Genomic DNA, 21783 nt, shown 5'->3' with positions numbered 1-21783 from the left:
ATACACTGCGATACCATGAGTTTTACTTCTAAATGTAAACAGGATCAAATATACTTGTATTCAATGTGAATACACGTGATACCATGAGTTTATACATCTACATGTAAACAGAATCAGATATACTTGTATTCAATGTGAATACACTGTGATACCATGAGTTTTTACTTCTATATTTAAACAAGATCAAATATACTCGTATTCAATGTGAATACACTGTGTACCATGAGTTTACACTTCTAAATGTAAACAGCATCAAATATACTTATATTCAATGTGAACACACTTTGATACCATGAGTTTTTACTTCTATACGTAAACAGGATCAATTATACTTGTATTCAATGTTAATACACTGTGATATTATGAGTTTATACTTCTAAATGTAAACAGAATCAAATATACTTGTATTAAATGAGAATACACTGTGATATTATGAGTTTATACTTCTACATTTAAACAGAATCAAATATACTTGTATTTATTGTGAATACACTGTTATACCATGAGTTTTTACTTCTACATTTAAACAGAATCAAATATACTTGTATTTATTGTGAATACACTGTTATACCATGAGTTTTTACTTCTATATGTAAACAGCATCAAATATACTTGTATTCAATGTGAATACACTGTGATACCATGAGTTTATACTTCTACATGTAAACAAAATCAAATATACTTGTATTCAATGCGAATACACTGTGATACTATGAATTTATACTTCTACATGTAAATAGGATCAAATATCCTTGTATTCAATGTGAATACACTTTGATACAATGAGTTTTTACTTCTAAATGTAAACAGGATAAAATATACTTGTATTCATTGTTAATACACTGTGATATTATGAGTTTATACTTCTACATGTAAACAGAATCAAATATACTTGTTGGGGAGACCGGGGTTGGATGGGACAAAAAATAAAAGATCATTAAAGCTCTATAGATCTTTTTATGTATTTGATGTATGTCTAAAAGAAGATATACGGATTGAAAAACAAGGCTTTTCTGTTTTCCTGTTTTTTTATTTTTATTTTCGTTGAAAATTGATAGTTTTATTTAAGATTTTTTAATCTTCATTCATATTTTTTCGTCAAATTTAACGGGGTTGCTTGGGACAGATAAGAAAAGGAAACTGAAGGTATGTTATATATAGGTAAAAAAATAAATAATAATATATTTACATTCACCAATGAATTTTCATTAAAAAATACTAAATACGTTTATCATTAATCACTATTTCATATAGTAATTAATCTGTAAACTGGTTTCTATCTAAAAACATATATTCAGTGTGAGGGGGTTGGCGTTAGAGGAAAGAAGGCGTTGCTGTAAAAAATTCGATGTTTATTTTAATTTAATCGATTTTGTTTTTATATTTCTTGTTGTTAAAAGTAAGTCTGCAAATATTGTTTTTGCAACCTAAATAGCTCATCCCGCATCACATTTTCTAAAGGTAGTAAATATATCTTACAAATTTCTAAAACTGTATGCCACTAAACTTTTATCCATTTTGTTACCCTACCTTGCAGGCTGAAGTAGGCCTAAACCGTTTTTCAATTGGTTTAAGTTTTTGAAGTGAATCCGTTAGGCCTACATGACTTTTACATATATTAGAAAGAATGGAGATACAGCACCAACTGAATCTGCCATCAAAGAAGCATTACTCCAACAACATTCAAGAGACATTAGCTTTAGAAAAGCAGCGCAACAAGGCATATCAAAATCTTCTCTTCATCGTTTGTCGAAACAGTTTGATCCCACTGATCCAAATACTTCTACGTTGAAACAGAGCTTTCACAATCGACAAGTGTTAACTCCAGAACAAGAAGAACTGTCACAATATCTAATTGTTGCACAGAAGTTAAATCACGGCCTCACTCCTCTTGATACAAAGAAATTGGCCTATTGTTACGGTAAAGCAAATTTGATTTCAATGCCTAATCAGTTGAGTGTAAAGAAAGCAGCAGGGTCAGATTAGTTTTCCTATTTCTGAAACGAAATAAAAACCTCTCGATAAGGAAGCCAGAACGAACAAGTCAAGCGAGAGCAGCTGCTGTAAATCACCGCGTCATTGATAAGTTCTACGATGATTTGTTTGAATTAATAAACAAGCACAACTTTCAACCTGAAGATATTTTTAATTGTGATGAAACAAACAATCCTACAGTAGTTGAGCCACAGAAGATTGTTGCAAAGACTGGAGTGAAGGCGGTAGGTCAAATATTGTAAACATTTTCATTGATTGCTATGAAACACAACTTTCTATGAATGATTCATGTTTCAACAACCACAAGTCAAGAACAAGGAACAAATGTAACAATGTTAGCGTTTGTTAATGCTGCTGGTAAACATTTTCCTGGAGTATTCGTATTCCCAAGAGTGAAAGTCAATCTTGAGAAGATGATTAATCTACCAGAAGGTTTCATTCCTTTAGCACACAAAACTGGCTGGATGACGGCAGAATTGTTCTTGATTTCCCTTCAACATCTTCAGAAACAGATTAACTGTTCACCACAAAAACCAATTCTTTTGATTATGGATAATCATATTAGCCATATAAGTTATCCTGTTGTTGAGTTTTCCAAAAAAATTGAATCATTCTTTTTACTTTACCACCTCATACCTCACACGAAACGCAACCACTCGATAAGTGTTTATTTGGGCCTATGAAACAAGACTTAAAACAGGAACATCATGATTGGATTATGCAGCATCCTGGGCAGCGAATTTCAATATATGATGTCCCTGGATTAACTATCCAACCGTACAAAAAGAGATTTATTTCAAGGAACATCAAGTCGGCATTTGCAGCATGTGGCATTTATCCTTTTAATAGGCATGCGATTCCAGAACATATGTTTGCTCCTTCAGAAGTCACAGATTTACCTGCAGGTACGAAATAATTGTATTAAGTTAAAGAACACTATATTCACTGTTGGAGTTTTTTTAAGTTGTTCCAGTGGATCAAGTAGAAATAGATCCGGTCTGTCAAAAAACAAACGCTCAAGAGCAGTTTCGTAATGCAGTTGTCAGCCATCTAAATACTACTTTACCAGGTATTAGTACCTAGCGCTGCATTCACTAAAGTATAAATTTTAATTGATAGTTTTTGCTTCCAATTTCAGCTCACCTGCCACTGCAAAATGCAAATACGAATTTAACTCCATCTAGTCAAGGAGCAAGTCATTGTGTGGAATGTGGATGTGGAACAACTACTAATTACATGTTGACAGTTTCATCTTGCGGTAAAGTGGTCAGTGTAACTCCTATTTCAACTACTACAAATGAAAAGGGTTGTCGACATGTGAGCCTTGATAACTTTCAGCATATGACTGGAAGACATGTGACACCAGCGGAAGTTATTCTTCACCCACAAGTCCCTCAAACAGGACCAAGAGTATCAAGATTCAAGAACCGTGGGTCTTCACGTGTACTAACAAGTACGCCTGAAATGATTCGGATCAAAGAAAGCTACAAGGAAAAAATGGAAAAAGAAAATAGGGTGGCTTTAAGAAAAAACGGAAATGTTAAGAAGAATAATTCCAAGAAAACAAAAAGTCTAGAACTGTCAAACCCTAACTCTTCAAATCTGAATTCTGCATCAAATCAACAGGTAACTACAAAGACCAATAGACGTGACATCGACTTACTCGACTATATTCCAAAAACTGGCAGTAACATTGTTGTCGGGCAACGTGCACCTTCAACTCGTAAAGTCAATCGAAAACTTATTACTGAATTTGTTTAATTCTGATATTCTCGTGAACAATCTATTTGCAGTCAAATTAATCTCGTGAAAATTCGTGAAAAATGGGTCAATGCCATCTTGAGTTTAAAACAAACAAGTATTCTATTTCCTAATTTTCAATGATAATGGAAAAAGAAATCTCGTGATAATTTACATTATGTGCGTCAATCCAGTCTTTAGTTTAAAACAAGAAGTGTTTCCTATTTCCAAATGATAATGGAAACAAATAATCTCGTGATAATTAATTGTTGCTAAAATATAAATTTTTTAAACTAAAAGAAGTGAAAAAATGATTTTCTCTTCTAAAATTGAATTTTGAAGCTTTTCACAAATACAGATGAAAGAAGAATAAAATGTCTATGTTTCTTTAATCGATAGGCCTACTATAAAAAAATACGGAGTAATAATAACTATATCACAATTTGTTGTTGTGTCTGTGTTTTTTCAAAGCAAATCAATGTAATGGCAAAGATACTAGTTATTTCCAAGTTGTAATTGGCATCTCAAATTGATTCCAATCGTATTCACATACAAACAACCATCCATTGCATATTGGGAGAAATTGTTCACTTGGAAACGCAACGCTCCTTTTTCTGGTGAATAGAAAATGAATGTTGCTTGAATATTGTGTAAATCACGTGCAAATCGATTTTCAAAACGAGGAAGAGTTGATCTATTGCGTTGGTATTGGGGATAAGTGATGTAATTTCCAGTGGACTTATCTAAAGGCCATAAACTGTATAAAGTGATTTCAGCTCTGCGATTGAGCCCCTCTCCTTCACTTGGTTTCATGGATACGTCTGGGTATACAGCCACCATCTTGCAACCCATTGATACTATATAAATTAAGATGTTAAAATAGTTACTTGAAATTAATTATTAAGTCGCATACCAATGTCATCCAGATTCAAATGAGCAACATCCAAAGGGCCTTCGAAAAGAATTTTACCATACCCTTGACGAATTATAGTAAATGAAGTAACAATACACTCTCCATTTTGATCCAATCCTTGCTTTGCAAGTTCTTCCAAACTCGGTATTACTGAATATCCACAACGACGTAAAACTATTCCGACAGGGTGACGAGACCTCTTACTTATCACGTTGTTTACGTTTCAGATTTGAAACCACTGGTAAATCGATGTGAACCAGCCGGTAAGAGGGAATTATCGATTATTAGTTAGGCCACTCCCACTGGGATGGTCAAAATTGTCCCATACAACACCATTTCCGTTGTCCACATCAACCCCTCATGAAGTACCTTTACATTTATATTTACTACAGCTAAAATAGAGCCGGTAAATACTTTTTTTTTTTACTTTAGATAGTAAAATGACAGGTTATTCGAATGCCATATTTTCTTTTTAATTAGCTTTAAGTAATTTAAAGTGTTTTTTAACTTTAAAACAAAGTAAAAAGTTTTGGCTTTTTCCCAAAACTCTATTTTTACGTCAACGCTCAAACTATAAATTATGTTTAATGAACATTTTGTGGAGAAGTCCGTCACACTATTCTTTGTACATTGTAGAAAAATTAAATTTATTTAATACATTGAACATACAAAAAAGGGTACTGTCCCACGTAGCCCCTGTGCCACCCAACCCCGGTCTCCCCTATTCAATAAAAATTCACTGTTATACCATAAGTTTTTACTTCTATATGTAAACAGGATCAAATACACTTGTATTTAATGTGAATACACTGTGATATTATGAGTCTATACTTCTTCATGTAAACAGAATAAATTATACTTGTATTCCTCGTGAATACACTGTTATACCATGAGTTTTTTCTTCTATCTGTAAAAAGCATCAAACATACTTGTATTCATTGTGAATACACTGTGATACTATGAGTTTATACTTCTACATGTAAACAGAATCAAATATACTTGTATTCAATGTGAATACACTATTATACCATGAGTTTTACTTCTATATGTAAACAGGATCAAATATACTTGTGTTCAATGTAAATACACTGTGATACCATAAGTTTATACTTCTATATGTAAACAAATCCAATATACTTGTATTTAATGTGAATACACTGTGATGCCACGAGTTTTTACTTCTATATGTAAACAGGATCAAATATACTTGTATTCAATGTGAACACACTGTGATACTATGAGTTTTAACTTCTATATGTAAACAGCATCAAATATAATTGTATTAAATGTGAATCCACTGTGATACCATGAGTTTATACTTCTACATGTAAACAGAATCAAATATAGTTGTATTCAATGGGAATACACTGTGATACCATAATTTTTTACTCCTACATGTAAACAGAATCAAATATACTTCTATTCAATAATAATTAACTCTTATACCATGAGTTTTTTTCTTCTATATGTTAACAGGATCAAATATACTTGTATTCAATGTGAATACACTGTGATACCATGAGTTTTTACTTCAATCTGTTAACAGGATAAAATATACTTGTATTCAATGTGAACACACTGTGATACCATGAGTTTTTACTTCTATATTTAAACCTAATCAAATATACTTGTATTAAATGTGAATACACTGTGACACCAGGATTTTATACTTCTACATTTAAACAGAATCAAATATACTTGTATTCAATGAGAATACACTCTGGTACCACGAGTTTTTACTTCTATGTGTAAACATAATCAAATATATTTGTATTCAATGTGAATACACTGTGATACCATGAGTTTTTACTTTTACATGTAAACGTGATCAATTTTACTTGTATTCAATGTAAGTACACTGTTATACCATGAATTTACACTTCTACATGTAAACAGAATCAAATATACTTGTTTTCAAGGTAAATACACTGTGATACCATGAGTTTTTACTTCTATAGGTAAACAGGATCAAATATACTTGTATTCAATTTGAATACACTGTGATACCATTAGTTTATACTTCTACATGTAAACAGAATTAAATATACTTGTATTCAATGTGAATATACTGTGATATTTTGAGTTTATACTTCTGCATGTAAACAGAATCAAATATACTTGTATTCAATGTGAATACACTGAGATACCATGAGTTTTTACTTTTACATGTAAACATGATCAAATATACTTGTATTCAATGTGAGTACACTGTGATACCATGAGTTTTTACTTCTATATGTAAACGGGATAAAATATATTGTATTCAATTTAAATACACTTTGATACCATGAGTTTATACTTCTACATGTAAACAGAATCGAATATACTTGTATTCAATGTGAATACACTGTGATAGCATGAGTTTATACTTCTACATGTAAACAGCATAAAATATACTTCTACTTAATGTGAATACTCTGTGATCCTATGAGTTTTTACTTCTATATGTAAACAGGATCAAATATACTTGTATTCAAGGTGAATACACTGTGATACCATGAGTTTATACTTCTACATGTAAACAGAATCCAATATACTTGTATTCAATAATAATAAACGCTTATATCATGAGTTTTTACTTCAATTTGTAAAAAGGATCAAATATACTTGTATTCAATGTGAATACACTGTGATATTATGAGTTTCTATTTCTACATGTAAACAGAATAAAATATACTTGTATTCATTGTGAACACACTGTTATACCATGAGTTTTTACTTCGATATGTAAACAGCATCAAATATACTTGTATTCAATGAAAATACACTGTGATACCATGAGTTTACACTTCTAGATCTAAACAGAATCAAAAATATTTGTATTCAATGTAAATACACTGTGATACCATGAGTTTTTACTTCGATATGTAAACAGCAGTAAATATACCTGTATTCAATGTGAATACACTGTGATACCATGAATTTATACTTCTACATGTAAAAAGAATCAAATATACTTGTATTCAATATGAATACACGGTGATACAATTAGCTTTTACTTCTATATGTAAACAGGATCAAATATACTTGTATTCAATTTGAATATACTGTGATATTACGAGTTTATACTTCTTCATGTAAACAGAATCAAATATACTTGTATTCATTGTGAATACACTGTTATACCATGATTTTTTACTTCTATATGTAAACAGAATCAAATATACTTGTATTCAATGTGAATACACTGTGATATTATAAGTTTATACTTCTTCATGTAAACAGAATCAAATATACTTGTATTCATTGTGAATACACTGTTATACAATGAGTTTTTACTTCTATATGTATAAAGCATTAAATATACTTGTATTCAATGTGAATACACTGTGATATTATGAGTTTATACTTCTTCATGTCAACAGAATCAAATATACTTGTATTCATTGTGAATACACTGTTATACCATGATTTTTTACTTCTATATGTAAACAGAATCAAATATACTTGTATTCAATGTGAATACACTGTGATATTATGAGTTTATACTTCTACATGTAAACAGGATCAAATATACTTGTATTCAATGTAAATACACTGTGATATTATGAATTTTTACTTCTAAATGTAAACAGGATCAAATATACTTGTATTCAATGTGAATACACTGTGATATTATGAGTTTATACTTTTACATGTAAACAGGATCAAATATACTTGTATTCAAAAAGAAAGCACTGTTATATCATGAGTTTATATTTCTACATGTAAACAGAATCAATTATACTTGTATTCAATGTGAATGCACTGTTTTACCATTAGTTTTACTTCTATATGTAAACAGGATCAAATATACTTGTGTTCAATGTAAATACACTGTGATACCATAAGTTTATACTTCGACATGTAAACAGAATCCAATATACTAGTATTCAATGTGAATACACTGTGATACCACGAGTTTTTACTTCTATATGTAAACAGGATCAAATATACTAGTATTCAATGTGAATACACTGTGATACTATGAGTTTTAACTTCTATATGTAAACTGCATCAAAAATAATTGAATTCAATGTGAATACACTGTGATATTATGTGTTTATACTTCTACATGTAAACAGAATTAAATATACTTGTATGCAATGTGAATACACTGTGATACCATGAGTTTTTACTTCTATATGTTAACAGCATCAAATATACTTGTATTCAATGTGAATACACTGTGATACCATGACTTTATACTTCTACTTGTAAACAGGATCTAATATTCTTGTATTCAATGTGAATACACTGTGATATTATGAGTTTATTTTTCTACATGTAAACAGCATCAAATATACTGGTATTCAATGTTAATACACTGTTATATTATGAGTTTATACTTCTACATGTAAACAGCATAAAATATACTTGTATTCAATGTGAATACACTGTGATACCATGAGATTTACTTCTATATGTAAACAGGATCAAATATACTTGTATTCAATGTAAATACACTGTGATACCATGAGTTTATACTTCTACATGTAAACAGCATCAAATATACTTGTATTTAATGTGAAAACACTGTGATATTATGAGTTTATTCTTCTTCATGTAAACAGAATCAAATATACTTGTATTCAATGTGAATACCCTGTGATAACATAAGTTTTTACTTCTATATGTAAACAGGATCAAATATACTTGTATTCAATGTGAATACACTCTGATACCAGGAGTTTATACTTCTACATGTAAACAGAATCAAATATACTTGTATTTAATGCGAATACACTGTGATATTTTGAGTTTATACTTCTAAATGTAAACAGTATCAAATATACTTGTATTCAATGTGAATACACTGTGATATCATGAGTTTTTACTTCCACATGTAAACAGGATCAAATATACTTGTATTTAATGTAAATACACTGTGATACCATAAATTTAAACTTCTACGTGTAAACAGAATCAAATATACTTGTATTCAATGCGAATACACTGTGATATTATGAGTTTATGCTTCTACATGTAAACAGGATCAAAAATACTTGTATTCAATGTGAATACACTCTGATACCATGAGTTTATACATCTACATGTAAGCAGAATCAAATATACTTGTTTTCAATGAGAATACACTGTGATATTATGAGTTTATACTTTACGTGGAAACAGAATCAAATATACTTGTATTCAATACGAATACGCTGTGATATTATGAGTTTATACTTCTACATGTAAACAAAATCAAATATACTTGTATTCAATGCGAAAACGCTGTGATATTATGAGTTTATACTTCTACATGTAAACAACATCAAATATACTTGTATTCAATGTGAATACACTGTGATACCATGAGTTCTACTTCTATATTGTAACAGATTCACTGGGTTTAAGGGATGTATTCAGTCATAGACAGCTTACACGACACACACACACAGGATTACACAGTAACAGCACTGACAGCACTAACAACTAGTATGAATCACTACATTGGACTGCCCCTCTGGCCGGTCATAGACGGGCTTTTGAGTCCTCTGACATCCGGCCAGAGTGGCAAAGTCAATTGACATCGCACATTTGCATCTCTTAGCATCCGGCGCTAAGCGACAAAGTACATTGGCGCTACAATATGTAAACAGGATCAAATATACTTGTATTCAATGTTAATATTCTGTGATACCATAAGTTTATACTTCTACATGTAAACCGAATCAAATATACTTGTTTTCAATGAGAATGCACTGTGATATTATGAGTTTATACTTCTACGTGTAAACAGAATGTTAAGAATAATATTTTACAAGCAGTTTATCGAGTAGTGATAGTTTACTTAATAAGTTCAAACAGCAGATATATATATATTTAAATTACAATATATAGTTTACGGAGAATAGGGAGTGCTAAACAGCATCTTTATACCCAAGCGCATTAATTTCACAAGAATGAAAGGAGAGAAGGGTTTGCCATATTTATTTAATGTCAACAGATTCCACACATATTTTACATCAAAACTCTCCCTCAAACCCGAAGTGACTTAATCGGATAGCTTGCCGACGCCGATCCTCCTTCTCATGTTATGAAAAACTGGTCCTGCAAGTGGCTTTGTAAATATATCAGCAAGCTGATTTTCAGTTCCTACAAATTTCACTTCTATTATCTCATTGGCTGCCTGTTCCCTGATCCAATGCCATCTCAATTGAATATGCTTGGTTCGCTGATGAAATTCAGCATTGTAGACAAGTCTGACAGCTCCTTGGTTGTCACAATATAGTGGCACCTTCTTTTGTTCCTCTCCGGTGAAGTCTTGAAGTAGGTAACTCAGCCAAACAGCAGTTTTTGCAGCTTCACAAGCAGATATATATTCTGCTTCTGCTGTCGAGAGGGCAGTGCAAGGCTGCTTTTTGCTGGCCCAGGCTACTGGTCCACCGTGAAAAAAAATATGCTGCCAGAAGTAGATTTACGGTCGTTGACATCTCCAGCAAAATCAGCATCTGAATATCCGACAAGTCCAGTTCTTTCTCCACAGACCCAGATGCCGTAGTCTTTTGTTCCATTGAGATATCCAAAAATGTGAAGTACTGCTTGCCAGTGCTCAACTTTTGGGTTTTGACAATACCTTGCCACTTGGCCAACAGCATAAGCAAGATCTGGGCGCGTTTGCAGAGCCAAGTAGAGAAGAGCGCCAACTGGTTCACGATAGTTCTCAATTTTCTCTCCCTCGATCTTCGACTTCAAATGAGAGGTGAGGCGCATATTTGGGTCTGCAGGAACGGTTCTTGGCTTTAAATCCTGGAATCCAAATCTTGCTACCAATTTCTCAATAACATGTTGTTGTGACATAAAAATGCGTTTGTTCTGGTGATCACGCTTGATGTTGATACCAATAAATCGCGTTGGCGGAAGTGAATGGATCTGAAATTCCTCTCCAAGATGAGACCTGATATCAATTAAAACCTGCGGTTTGCTGCTACCAAAAATGGCATCGTCAACATGAATTACGCCAAAAGTGGTCTCATCCTCAGTTCTGCGAACGTAAACACACCGGTCAGCAGCACTGTTCTTCAATCCAAATTTAAGTAAAACGTCGTCGAATCTCTTAAACCACAGTCGAGGTGCTTGCTTGAGGCAATACAGTGATTTGTTGAGTTTGCAAACAAAGTTTTCTTTTCCAGGAACGACAAAACCCTCTGGTTGCCTCATATAGATAGGTTTGTCTAGCTTAGCATACAAAAATGCTGTTTTAATGTCGAATTGTATCATCTCCAGGTCCAGTGATGCAATTTCAGCTAGTGTGGCTTTCACTGCTTCACTATGTGGAACGGGAGCAAAAGTTTCGTCGTAATGGATGCCGTATCTTTGTCGCAATCCAATTGCTACAAGTCTTCCCTTATAAACTTCAGGTACTCCTTCGTATGCTGGCTTCAATTTCCCAATCATTTTACAGTTCATAGCTGTGCAACCTGGTGGGAGAAGTACGAGTTCCCATGTTTTGTTTTCCATTAGGGAATTAAACTCTTTTCTGTACGCTTCCATCCATTTTTTTATTCTGGGGAGACTAATGCTTGCTGATAATTTTATGGTTCAAAGGCTTCAATAAACAAGGCTGATGCGTGCCTATTTATGAATGTTTCTGTTTTGTATAAATGATACAATGCAAAAAAATGAAAAAGAAGAATTAGTCTATTCCTCGATTGGGTTTGCTTTGAAGGAATTGTATTCTAAAACACAAAGCAATAGAGAAAAATTATTAATGTACCAATGAGTCCAATTTTTGCAAGAGGTCTTCCTAGAGACTGCCGAAATTCTTTGTATCTCGCGTTGTATTGTTTTGGACGAGAGGATCTACGCGGGAATTCGATTGGTTGCTCCACTCGTTGTGCTGGAATCTCGTTATCTTCACCAAGCTCATTTATTGGGATCAGCGGATCATTTTCCATAATTCCTGAATGTTGATCGTCGTTTTCCTCTTCCATTTCAACACGCAGTAGTGGAGAAGCATGTAATATCTCTTGAGCATCATTTTCGACAATAGCCTCGTCTTCTCGTACTACTGGTTGGACCTCATCATGAATAACCTAACGAAAAAAATTGAGAATGCTCAACTATGAATAAAAAAATCGATATTAAATTTTAATCTACCCCATTATGATCTTGAACGTTTGCAGCAGCCATTTCTTCAACTTCTTGCGTCACATCATGAACGGGTTCCAGCTGACATGCCAACGAAAAATAAAAAAATAAAAATTCAAAGTCTGGTACAATGAAAAGTTTTTTTTTTTTTTTGTTACCAAGCCAAGGATTTCTGTTGTGAGAAGAAGTGGGTCAAATAGACTGCTTTCGTTTAGTTTTTCTTCATCACCGTCAAAGTCGTTAATCAGTAGATCTTCATTGAATATTACGTCACGAATCGTGATGAATTTTCTTCACACTGGTTCCCATAACTTCCATCCTTTTATTTCTTCGTTGTAGCCCACTAACCAGCATAGCTCTACCTTTGGATCCAGTTTCTTCCTTAAACAGTCAAGAATATGCGCATAGGCTCGACAACCGATCACTCGTAGATTATCTAGATTAGGTTTCTTTTTGTAAAATAATTCAAATGGAGTCTTGGTAGATGACCTTGAGAGTGTACGATTCAAGACATAAATAGAGCTTCGCAGAAATTCTCCCAATTTTAAATGTGACTTAATTTAAGGAAGTAGTCGTCGGCTTCCGATTTGCTCTTCATAAGATAAACCTTAGTCCAACCACTGAAGTCATCTTTGAATAAAACGAAACAGGTCTCTCCATTTGGTGTTGGAACGTTGACAAAACCGACATCAGAGTGAATGATTTCACCTACTTCTTTGGCTCTGCTACGACCTGTAGGAAATGGAGACCTATGCATTTTACCGAAAATGCATCCTTCACATAGGCCGTGTTCCAAATTTTCTTTCTTGAGAATCAAACCGTCGACAGAGTTACTTGATATCATCTTCAAAATAATTTTGTTGTTTAAATGAGCTAATCTTTGATGCCAGAGTGTGAGGGAGTTTTGAGCCTTTGCAGCAGTAGCCGTAGATACTTCTTTGCTTGGATTTTTGGCAACTATCTTCAAATGGTATAAGGATTGGCCAAGCCTTTGACCCACCGTAACGTCTTTACTGTTCTTCTTGAAATAGACATCATTGTCGATGAAGTGTGCGGTGATGCCAACTTCTGTTGCTGCACCAATAGGAAATAAATTTGTACCAAGTCCTGGGACGAAAAGAACATTTGTGAGTTCTCCTTCTTTTCTCTCGCCATCCACAAGGAAGTACACTTGAATCTTTCCTGCTCCAAGTACTGACAGCTGGGCTGATCCTATACCATTGACGTGCCATGTCCCTTGAGGAACTTCTTTGAAGGTAGTAAAAAAATTTCGTTGTTCAGACATGTGGTGCGTTGCGCCAGAATCAGCGTACCAGTCTGTCGGCTTTCTTGCTACGATACAGAAGGAAGACAAGGCAGAAAAACCATTATTGTCGTTGTTTAGGTTGCGGTTGTTATCGAATTTGTTCTGCCTTGAAGATCTTTGTTCTTCATTTCTTCCTTTGTTTCTGCACGTAAAAGACTTATGTCCTGGTTGGTTACACGCCCAGCAGTAAATTTGATCAAAGTTAGGGCCTTGGTGAAAGCCTTGAAATTGATATTTAAAAAAAATAAAAAAAAAAATTGGTCTGAAAATTTGTAGAATTTAAAGTTCGTACCTCTTCCACGAAAACCATTGTTACCGCCACGATAACCACCTCGATAACCACCTCTATAACCTGAAGAGCTGCCTCGATTACCTCTTAAGCCTGGATAGCCTCCTCTAACACCATTATAACTTTTGCTTGCTGCGTAGGCGTTCTCTGAATTACAATCAGCTACCTGCTGTTGCTTGTTGTTCGGGTGAAACGCAAAAAGGCAATATCTGCCGGATTTGGTCCGTTTGTTCTGCTTTTCATTCTTGTTTTTTCAAGTATTAGACGTGATGTAAGACTGGAAATCGAACGCTCTGCAAGCGGAACACTTTAACATGCCGAAATAAAGTTATAGTAGCTCGGAGGTAGCGTTTGAAGGATCCTCTCAATAAGTTGTTGATCGGTGACGGGAGCCTCAACACTCTTGAGTTCTTCTGCCATCTGTCTCATTCTATTGACATGAGCTGATACAGTGTGTCCTATTTTACGTAAAAGATTGATATAAAACTTTTGTTCTTCCCCTATATTAACTAAAGATGTTTTTTTTTTTTTTTTTTTTTTACCAGGGTCCATTAGATACTGAAAGAATTTTGCTGTGAGTTGACTTAAATTAGCCACTGCTACTTGTGCATATTCCTGAGCCAGTCTGTTCCAGCTGACGTGGCAGATCCTTCAATTGAAGTTTGATATGTTGGCTCGATATTGTAGTAAATAATGGAACAGGCATCAGTATCTCTTTCAATCCAAGTGTCGATAACATCTTGATTCGTTACTTCATTTTCATTGTTAAACGTCTGTATTGAGATAAAAACATCTGATTTAGTAATTTGGTTTTTCTTGTGTCAAAATCAAAAAATATAATATTCAGATTCAGATTCCCAATAACAATCAATTCATTCTGGAAATTCCAACAAGAAAAAAATTCATTTCTCAACAACATTCTTCACCTTATGGGTGGAATCCAGCAAAATTGAATTTAAAAAAAAATGTTCACTCGTCACCAATTCACTCGCACCTTATGGGTGGAATCCAGCAAAATTGCATAAAAAAAATGTTCACTCATCACCAATTCACTCGTTACCTTATGGGTGGAATCCAAAAAAAATCACTGGGATGTGATCGTCACCTCACGGGTGGTATCCAAAAAAAATATAAATCTGAACATTTACTATGACCAACCTCACCTTATGGGTGGAATCCCAAAAATTGACGTAACAGAATTCACTGTAGAAAATCTTATTTCCTACTCAGTGGAAATCAAACCTTAAATAACGATACCATCATATGCTTCTAAAAATTCATCTACTCATGCGAACAAAGTGTTTTGTTAAAGTAATTACCTCTGCTGGTTTTGGATCTTGTCCGAGCACAAGTTTTTCAAACTTCTTCTTTCTTAGTTTGAGCATGACATCATACCGCCATTGGGGAAAATTTATACCATTAAACTTTGCATAATCCCTCAATTCATTAGCAGATAAATTTTGAGTGGCCATTTTTAAACTAGATAAAAAAAACGTTATTCTGAGCCCATAACCTGTTAAGAATAATATTTGACAAGCAGTTTATCGAGTAGTGATAGTTTACTAAATAAGTTCAAACAGCAGATATATATATATTTAAATTACAATATATAGTTTACTTTTATACTTACTAGATTTAGAAACAAACCACTAGTTGAGAAATCAAAAAGCACGCGATAGAGTCAGTAGCTGTCAAAAGCTGTCTGAGAGAGAAGAGAAAGAGTAGGGAGTACTAAACAGCAACCCTATACCCAAGCGCATAATTTTCAAAAGAATGAAAGGAGAGAAGAGTTTGCCATATTTATTTAATGTCAACAGATTCCGCACATATTTTACATCAACACAGAATCAAATATACTTGTATTCAATGCGAATACACTGTGATATTATGAGTTTATACTTGTACATGTAAGCAGCATCAAATATACTTGTATTCAATGTGAATACACTGTGATATCATGAGTTTTACTTCTATACGTAAACAGGATCAAATATACTTGTATTCAATGTGAATACACTGTTATACCATGAGTTTTTACTTCTGTATGTATACTGCATCAAATATACTTGTATTCAATGTGATTACACTGTGATACCATGAGTTTTTACTTCTATATGTAAACAGCATCAAATATACTTGTATTCATTGTGAATACACTGTGAAACCATGACTTTATTCTTCTACATGTAAATAAATTCATTTATACTTGTATTCAATGTGAAAACACTGTGATATTATGAGTTTATACTTCTACATGTAAACAAAATGAAATATACTTGTATTCAATGTGAATACCCTGTGATACCACGAGTTTTTACTTCTATATGTTAACAGGATCTAATATACTTGTATTCATTGTGAATACACTGTGATACCATGACTTTATACTTCTACTTGTAAACAGAATCAAATATTCTTGTATTCAATGTGAATACACTGTGATATTATGAGTTTATTCTTCTACATGTAAACAGCATCAAATATACTTGTATTCAATGTGAATACACTGTGATACAATGAGATTTACTTCTATATGTAAACAGGATCAAATATACTTGTATTCAATGTAAATACACTGTGATACCATGAGTTTATACTTCTACATGTAAACAGCATCAAATATACTTTTATTCAATGTGAATACACTCTGATACCATGAGTTTATACTTCTACATGTAAACAGAATCAAATATACTTGTATTCAATGTGAATACACTGTTATACCATGAGTTTTTACTTCTGTTTGTATACTGCATCAAATATACTTGTATTCAATGTGATTACACTTTGATACCATGAGTTTTTACTTCTCTATGTTAACAGCATCAAATATACTTGTATTTAATGTGAATACACTGTGATATCATGAGTTTTTACTTCTATATGTAAACAGGTTCAAACATACTTGTATTCAATGTGAATACACTGTGATATTATGAGTTTATACTTCTACATGTAAACAAAATCAAATATACTTGTATTCATTGTGAATAACCTGTGATACCACGAGTTTTTACTTCTATATGTAAACAGGATCTAATATACTTGTATTCAATGTGAATACCCTGTGATACCATGACTTTATACTTTTACTTGTAAACAGAATCAAACATTCTTGTATTCAATGTGAATACACTGTGATGTTATGAGTTTATACTTCTACATGTAAACATAATCAAATATACTTGTATACAATGTGAATACACTGTTATACCATGAGTTTTTACTTCTGTATGTATACTGCATCAAATATAATTGTATTCAATGTGATTACACTGTGGTACCATGCGTTTATACTTCTACATGTAAACAGAATCAAATATTCTTGTATTCAATGTGAATATACTGTGATATTATGAGTTTATACTTCTACATGTAAAAAGCATCAAATATAATGGTATTTAATGTGAATACACTGTAAAACCAGGATTTTATAATTCTAAATTTAAACAGTATCAAATATACTTGTATTCAATGTGAATACACTGTGATACCATGATTTTTTACTTCTATATGCAAACAGAATCAAATATACTTGTATTCAATGTGAATACACTGCGATATTATGAGTTTATACTTCTTCATGTAAACAGAATCAAATATAATTGTATTCATTGTGAATACACTGTTATACCATGAGTTTTTACTTCTATATGTAAACAGAATCAAATATACTTGTATTCAATGTGAATACACTGTGATATTATGAGTTTATACTTCTACATGTAAACAGGATCAAATATACTTGTATTCAAAAAGAATACACTGTTATACCATGAGTTTATACTTCTACATGTAAACAGAATCAATTATACTTGTATTCAATGTGAACGCACTGTTATACCATGAGTTTTACTTCTATATGTAAACAGGATCAAATATACTTGTAGTCAATGTGAATATACTGTGATACCATGAGTTTGTACTTCTACATGTAAACATAATCTAATATACTTGTATTCAATGTGAGAACACTGTGATACCATGAGTTTTTACTTTTAGATGTAAACAGAATCAAATATACTTGTTTTCAATGTTAATACACTGTGATATTATGAGTTAATACTTTACGTGTAAATAGAATCAAATATACTTGTATTCAATGCAAATACGCTGTGATATTATGAGTTTATACTTCTACATGTAAACAACATCAAATATACTTGTATTCAATGCGAATACACTGTTATATTATGAGTTTATATTTCTACATGTAAACAGGATCAAATATACTTGTATTCAATGTGAATACACTCTAATACCATGAGTTTTACTTCTATATGTAAACAGGATCAAATATACTTGTTTTCAATGAGAATACACTGTGATATTATGAGTTTATACTTTACATGTAAACAGAATCAAATATACTTGTATTCAATGCGAATACACTGTGATATTATGAGTTTATATTTCTACTAAAACAGGATCAAATATACTTGTATTCAATGTGAATACACTCTGATACCATGAGTTTTATTTCTATATGTAAACAGGATCAAATATACTTGTATTCAATGTAATTACACTGTGATACCATGAGTTTAAACTTCTACATGTAAACAACATCAAATATACTTGTATTCAATGCGAATACACTGTTATATTATGAGTTTATATTTCTACATGTAAACCGGATCAAATATACTTGTTTTCAATGAGAATACACTGTGATTCCATGCGTTTATACTTTTACATGTAAACAGAATCAAATATACTTTTATTTAATGTGAATACATTGTTATATTATGGGTTTATACTTATACATGTAAACAGAATAAAATATATTTTTATTCAATGTGAATACACAGTGATACAATGAGTTTTAACTTTTATATGTAAACAGCATAAAATATACTTGTATTCAATGTGAATACACTGTGATATTATGAGTTTATACTTATACATGTAAACAGCATCAAATATACTTGTATTCAATGTGAATACATTGTGATACCATTGGTTTTTACTTCTATATGTAAACAGGATCAAATTAACTTGTATTCAATGTGAATGCACTGGGATACCATGAGTTTATTCTTCTACATGTAAATAGAATCATTTATACTTGTATTCAATTTGAAAACACTGTGATATTATGATTTTATACTTCTACATTGAACAAAATGAAATATACTTGTATTCAATGTGAATACCCTGTGATACCACGAGTTTTTACTTCTATATGTAAACAGGATCTAATATACTTGTATTCAATGTGAATACACTGTGATACCATGACTTTATACTTCTACTTGTAAACAGAATCAAATATTCTTGTATTCAATGTGAATACCTTGTGATATTATGAGTTTATACTTCTACATGTAAACATAATCAAATATACTTGTATACAATGTGAATACACTGTTATAACATGAGTTTTTACTTCTGTATGTATACTGCATCAAATATACTTGTATTCAATGTGATTACACTGTGATATCATGAGTTTTTACTTCTATATGTAAACAGGGTCAAATATACTTGTATTCAATGTGAATCCACTGTGGTACCATGAGTTTATACTTCTACATGTAAACAGAATCAAATATTCTTGTATTCAATGTGAATACACTGTGATATTATGAGTTTATACTTCTACATGTAAACAGCATCAAATATACTTTTAAACAATGTGAATACACTGTGATACCATGAGTTTATACTTCTATATGTAAACAGAATCATTTATACTTGTATTCAATGTGAATACCCTGTGATACCTTAAGTTTTTACTTCTATATGTAAACAGGATCAAATATACTTGTATTCAATGTGAATACACTCTGATACCATGAGTTTATACTTCTACATGTAAAAATCATCAAATATACTTGTATTCAATGTGAATACACTGTTATACCATGAGTTTATACTTCTACATGTAAACAAAATCAAATATTCTTGTATTCAATGTGAATACACTGTGATATTATGAGTTTATTCTTCTACATGTAAACAGAATCAAATATACTTGTATTCAATGTGAATACCCTGTGATAACATAAGTTTTTACTTCTATATGTAAACAGGATCAAATATACTTGTATTGAATATGAATACACTCTGTTACCAGGAGTTTATACTTCTACATGTAAACAGAATCAAATATACTTGTCTTCAATGAAAATACACTGTGATATTATGAGTTTATACTTCTACGTGTATTCAGAATCAAATATACTTGTATTCAATGTGAATACAATGTTATATTATGAGTTTATATTTCTACATGTAAACAGGATCAAATATACTTGTATTCAATGTGAATACACTCTAATACCATGAGTTTTACTTCTATATGTAAACAGGATCAAATATACTTGTTTTCAATGAGAATACACTGTGATATTATGAGTTTATACTTTACATGTAAACAGAATCAAATTTACTTGTATTCAATGCGAATACACTGTGATATTATGAGTTTATATTTCTACTAACACAGGATCAAATATACTTGTATTCAATGTGAATACACTCTGATACCATGAGTTTTATTTCTATATGTAAACAGGATCAAATATACTTGTATTCAATGCAAATATGCTGTGATATTATGAGTTTATACTTCTACATGTAAACAACATCAAATATACTTGTATTCAATGCGAATACACTGTTATATTATGAGTTTATATTTCTACATGTAAACAGGATCAAATATACTTGTTTTGAATGAGAATACACTGTGATTCCATGCGTTTATACTTTTACATGTAAACAGAATCAAATATACTTTTATTTAATGTGAATACACTGTTATATTATGGGTTTATACTTATACATGTAAACAGAATAAAATATATTTTTATTCAATGTGAATACACAGTGATACAATGAGTTTTTACTTTTATATGTAAACAGCATAAAATATACTTGTATTCAATGTGAATACACTGTGATATTATGAGTTTATACTTATACATGTAAACAGCATCAAATATACTTGTATTCAATGTGAATACATTGTGATACCATTGGTTTTTACTTCTATATGTTAACAGGATCAAATTAACTTGTATTCAATGTGAATGCACTGGGATACCATGAGTTTATTCTTCTACATGTAAATAGAATCATTTATACTTGTATTCAATTTGAAAACACTGTGATATTATGATTTTATACTTCTACATGTGAACAAAATGAAATATACTTGTATTCAATGTGAATACCCTGTGATACCACGAGTTTTTACTTCTATATGTAAACAGGATCTAATATACTTGTATTCAATGTGAATACACTGTGATACCATGACTTTATACTTCTACTTGTAAACAGAATCAAATATTCTTGTATTCAATGTGAATACCTTGTGATATTATGAGTTTATACTTCTACATGTAAACATAATCAAATATACTTGCATACAATGTGAATACACTGTTATAACATGAGTTTTTACTTCTGTATGTATACTGCATCAAATATACTTGTATTCAATGTGATTACACTGTG

At 31.7% G+C, this 21783-nt stretch overlaps 1 long non-coding RNA gene across 1 annotated transcript; it reads right to left on the bottom strand.

Annotated features, from left to right (window-relative positions):
- Positions 1–14956: 14956 nt before the first annotated feature.
- LOC123467413 lies at positions 14957–15769 on the bottom strand. The gene is made up of 3 exons (XR_006641755.1): positions 15636–15769; positions 15377–15558; positions 14957–15089 (listed from the first exon to the last, which is right to left on the bottom strand). It is a non-coding gene; the product is annotated as an uncharacterized LOC123467413 (long non-coding RNA).
- Between the last annotated feature and the right edge of the window lie 6014 nt (positions 15770–21783).

This window comes from Daphnia magna, unplaced genomic scaffold (assembly GCF_020631705.1).
Source record: "Daphnia magna isolate NIES unplaced genomic scaffold, ASM2063170v1.1 Dm_contigs187, whole genome shotgun sequence".
NCBI classification, from domain to species: Eukaryota; Metazoa; Arthropoda; class Branchiopoda; order Diplostraca; family Daphniidae; genus Daphnia; species Daphnia magna.
The sequence above is the reverse complement of the archived record's forward strand: the minus strand, read 5'-3'. Positions and strand labels throughout refer to the sequence as shown.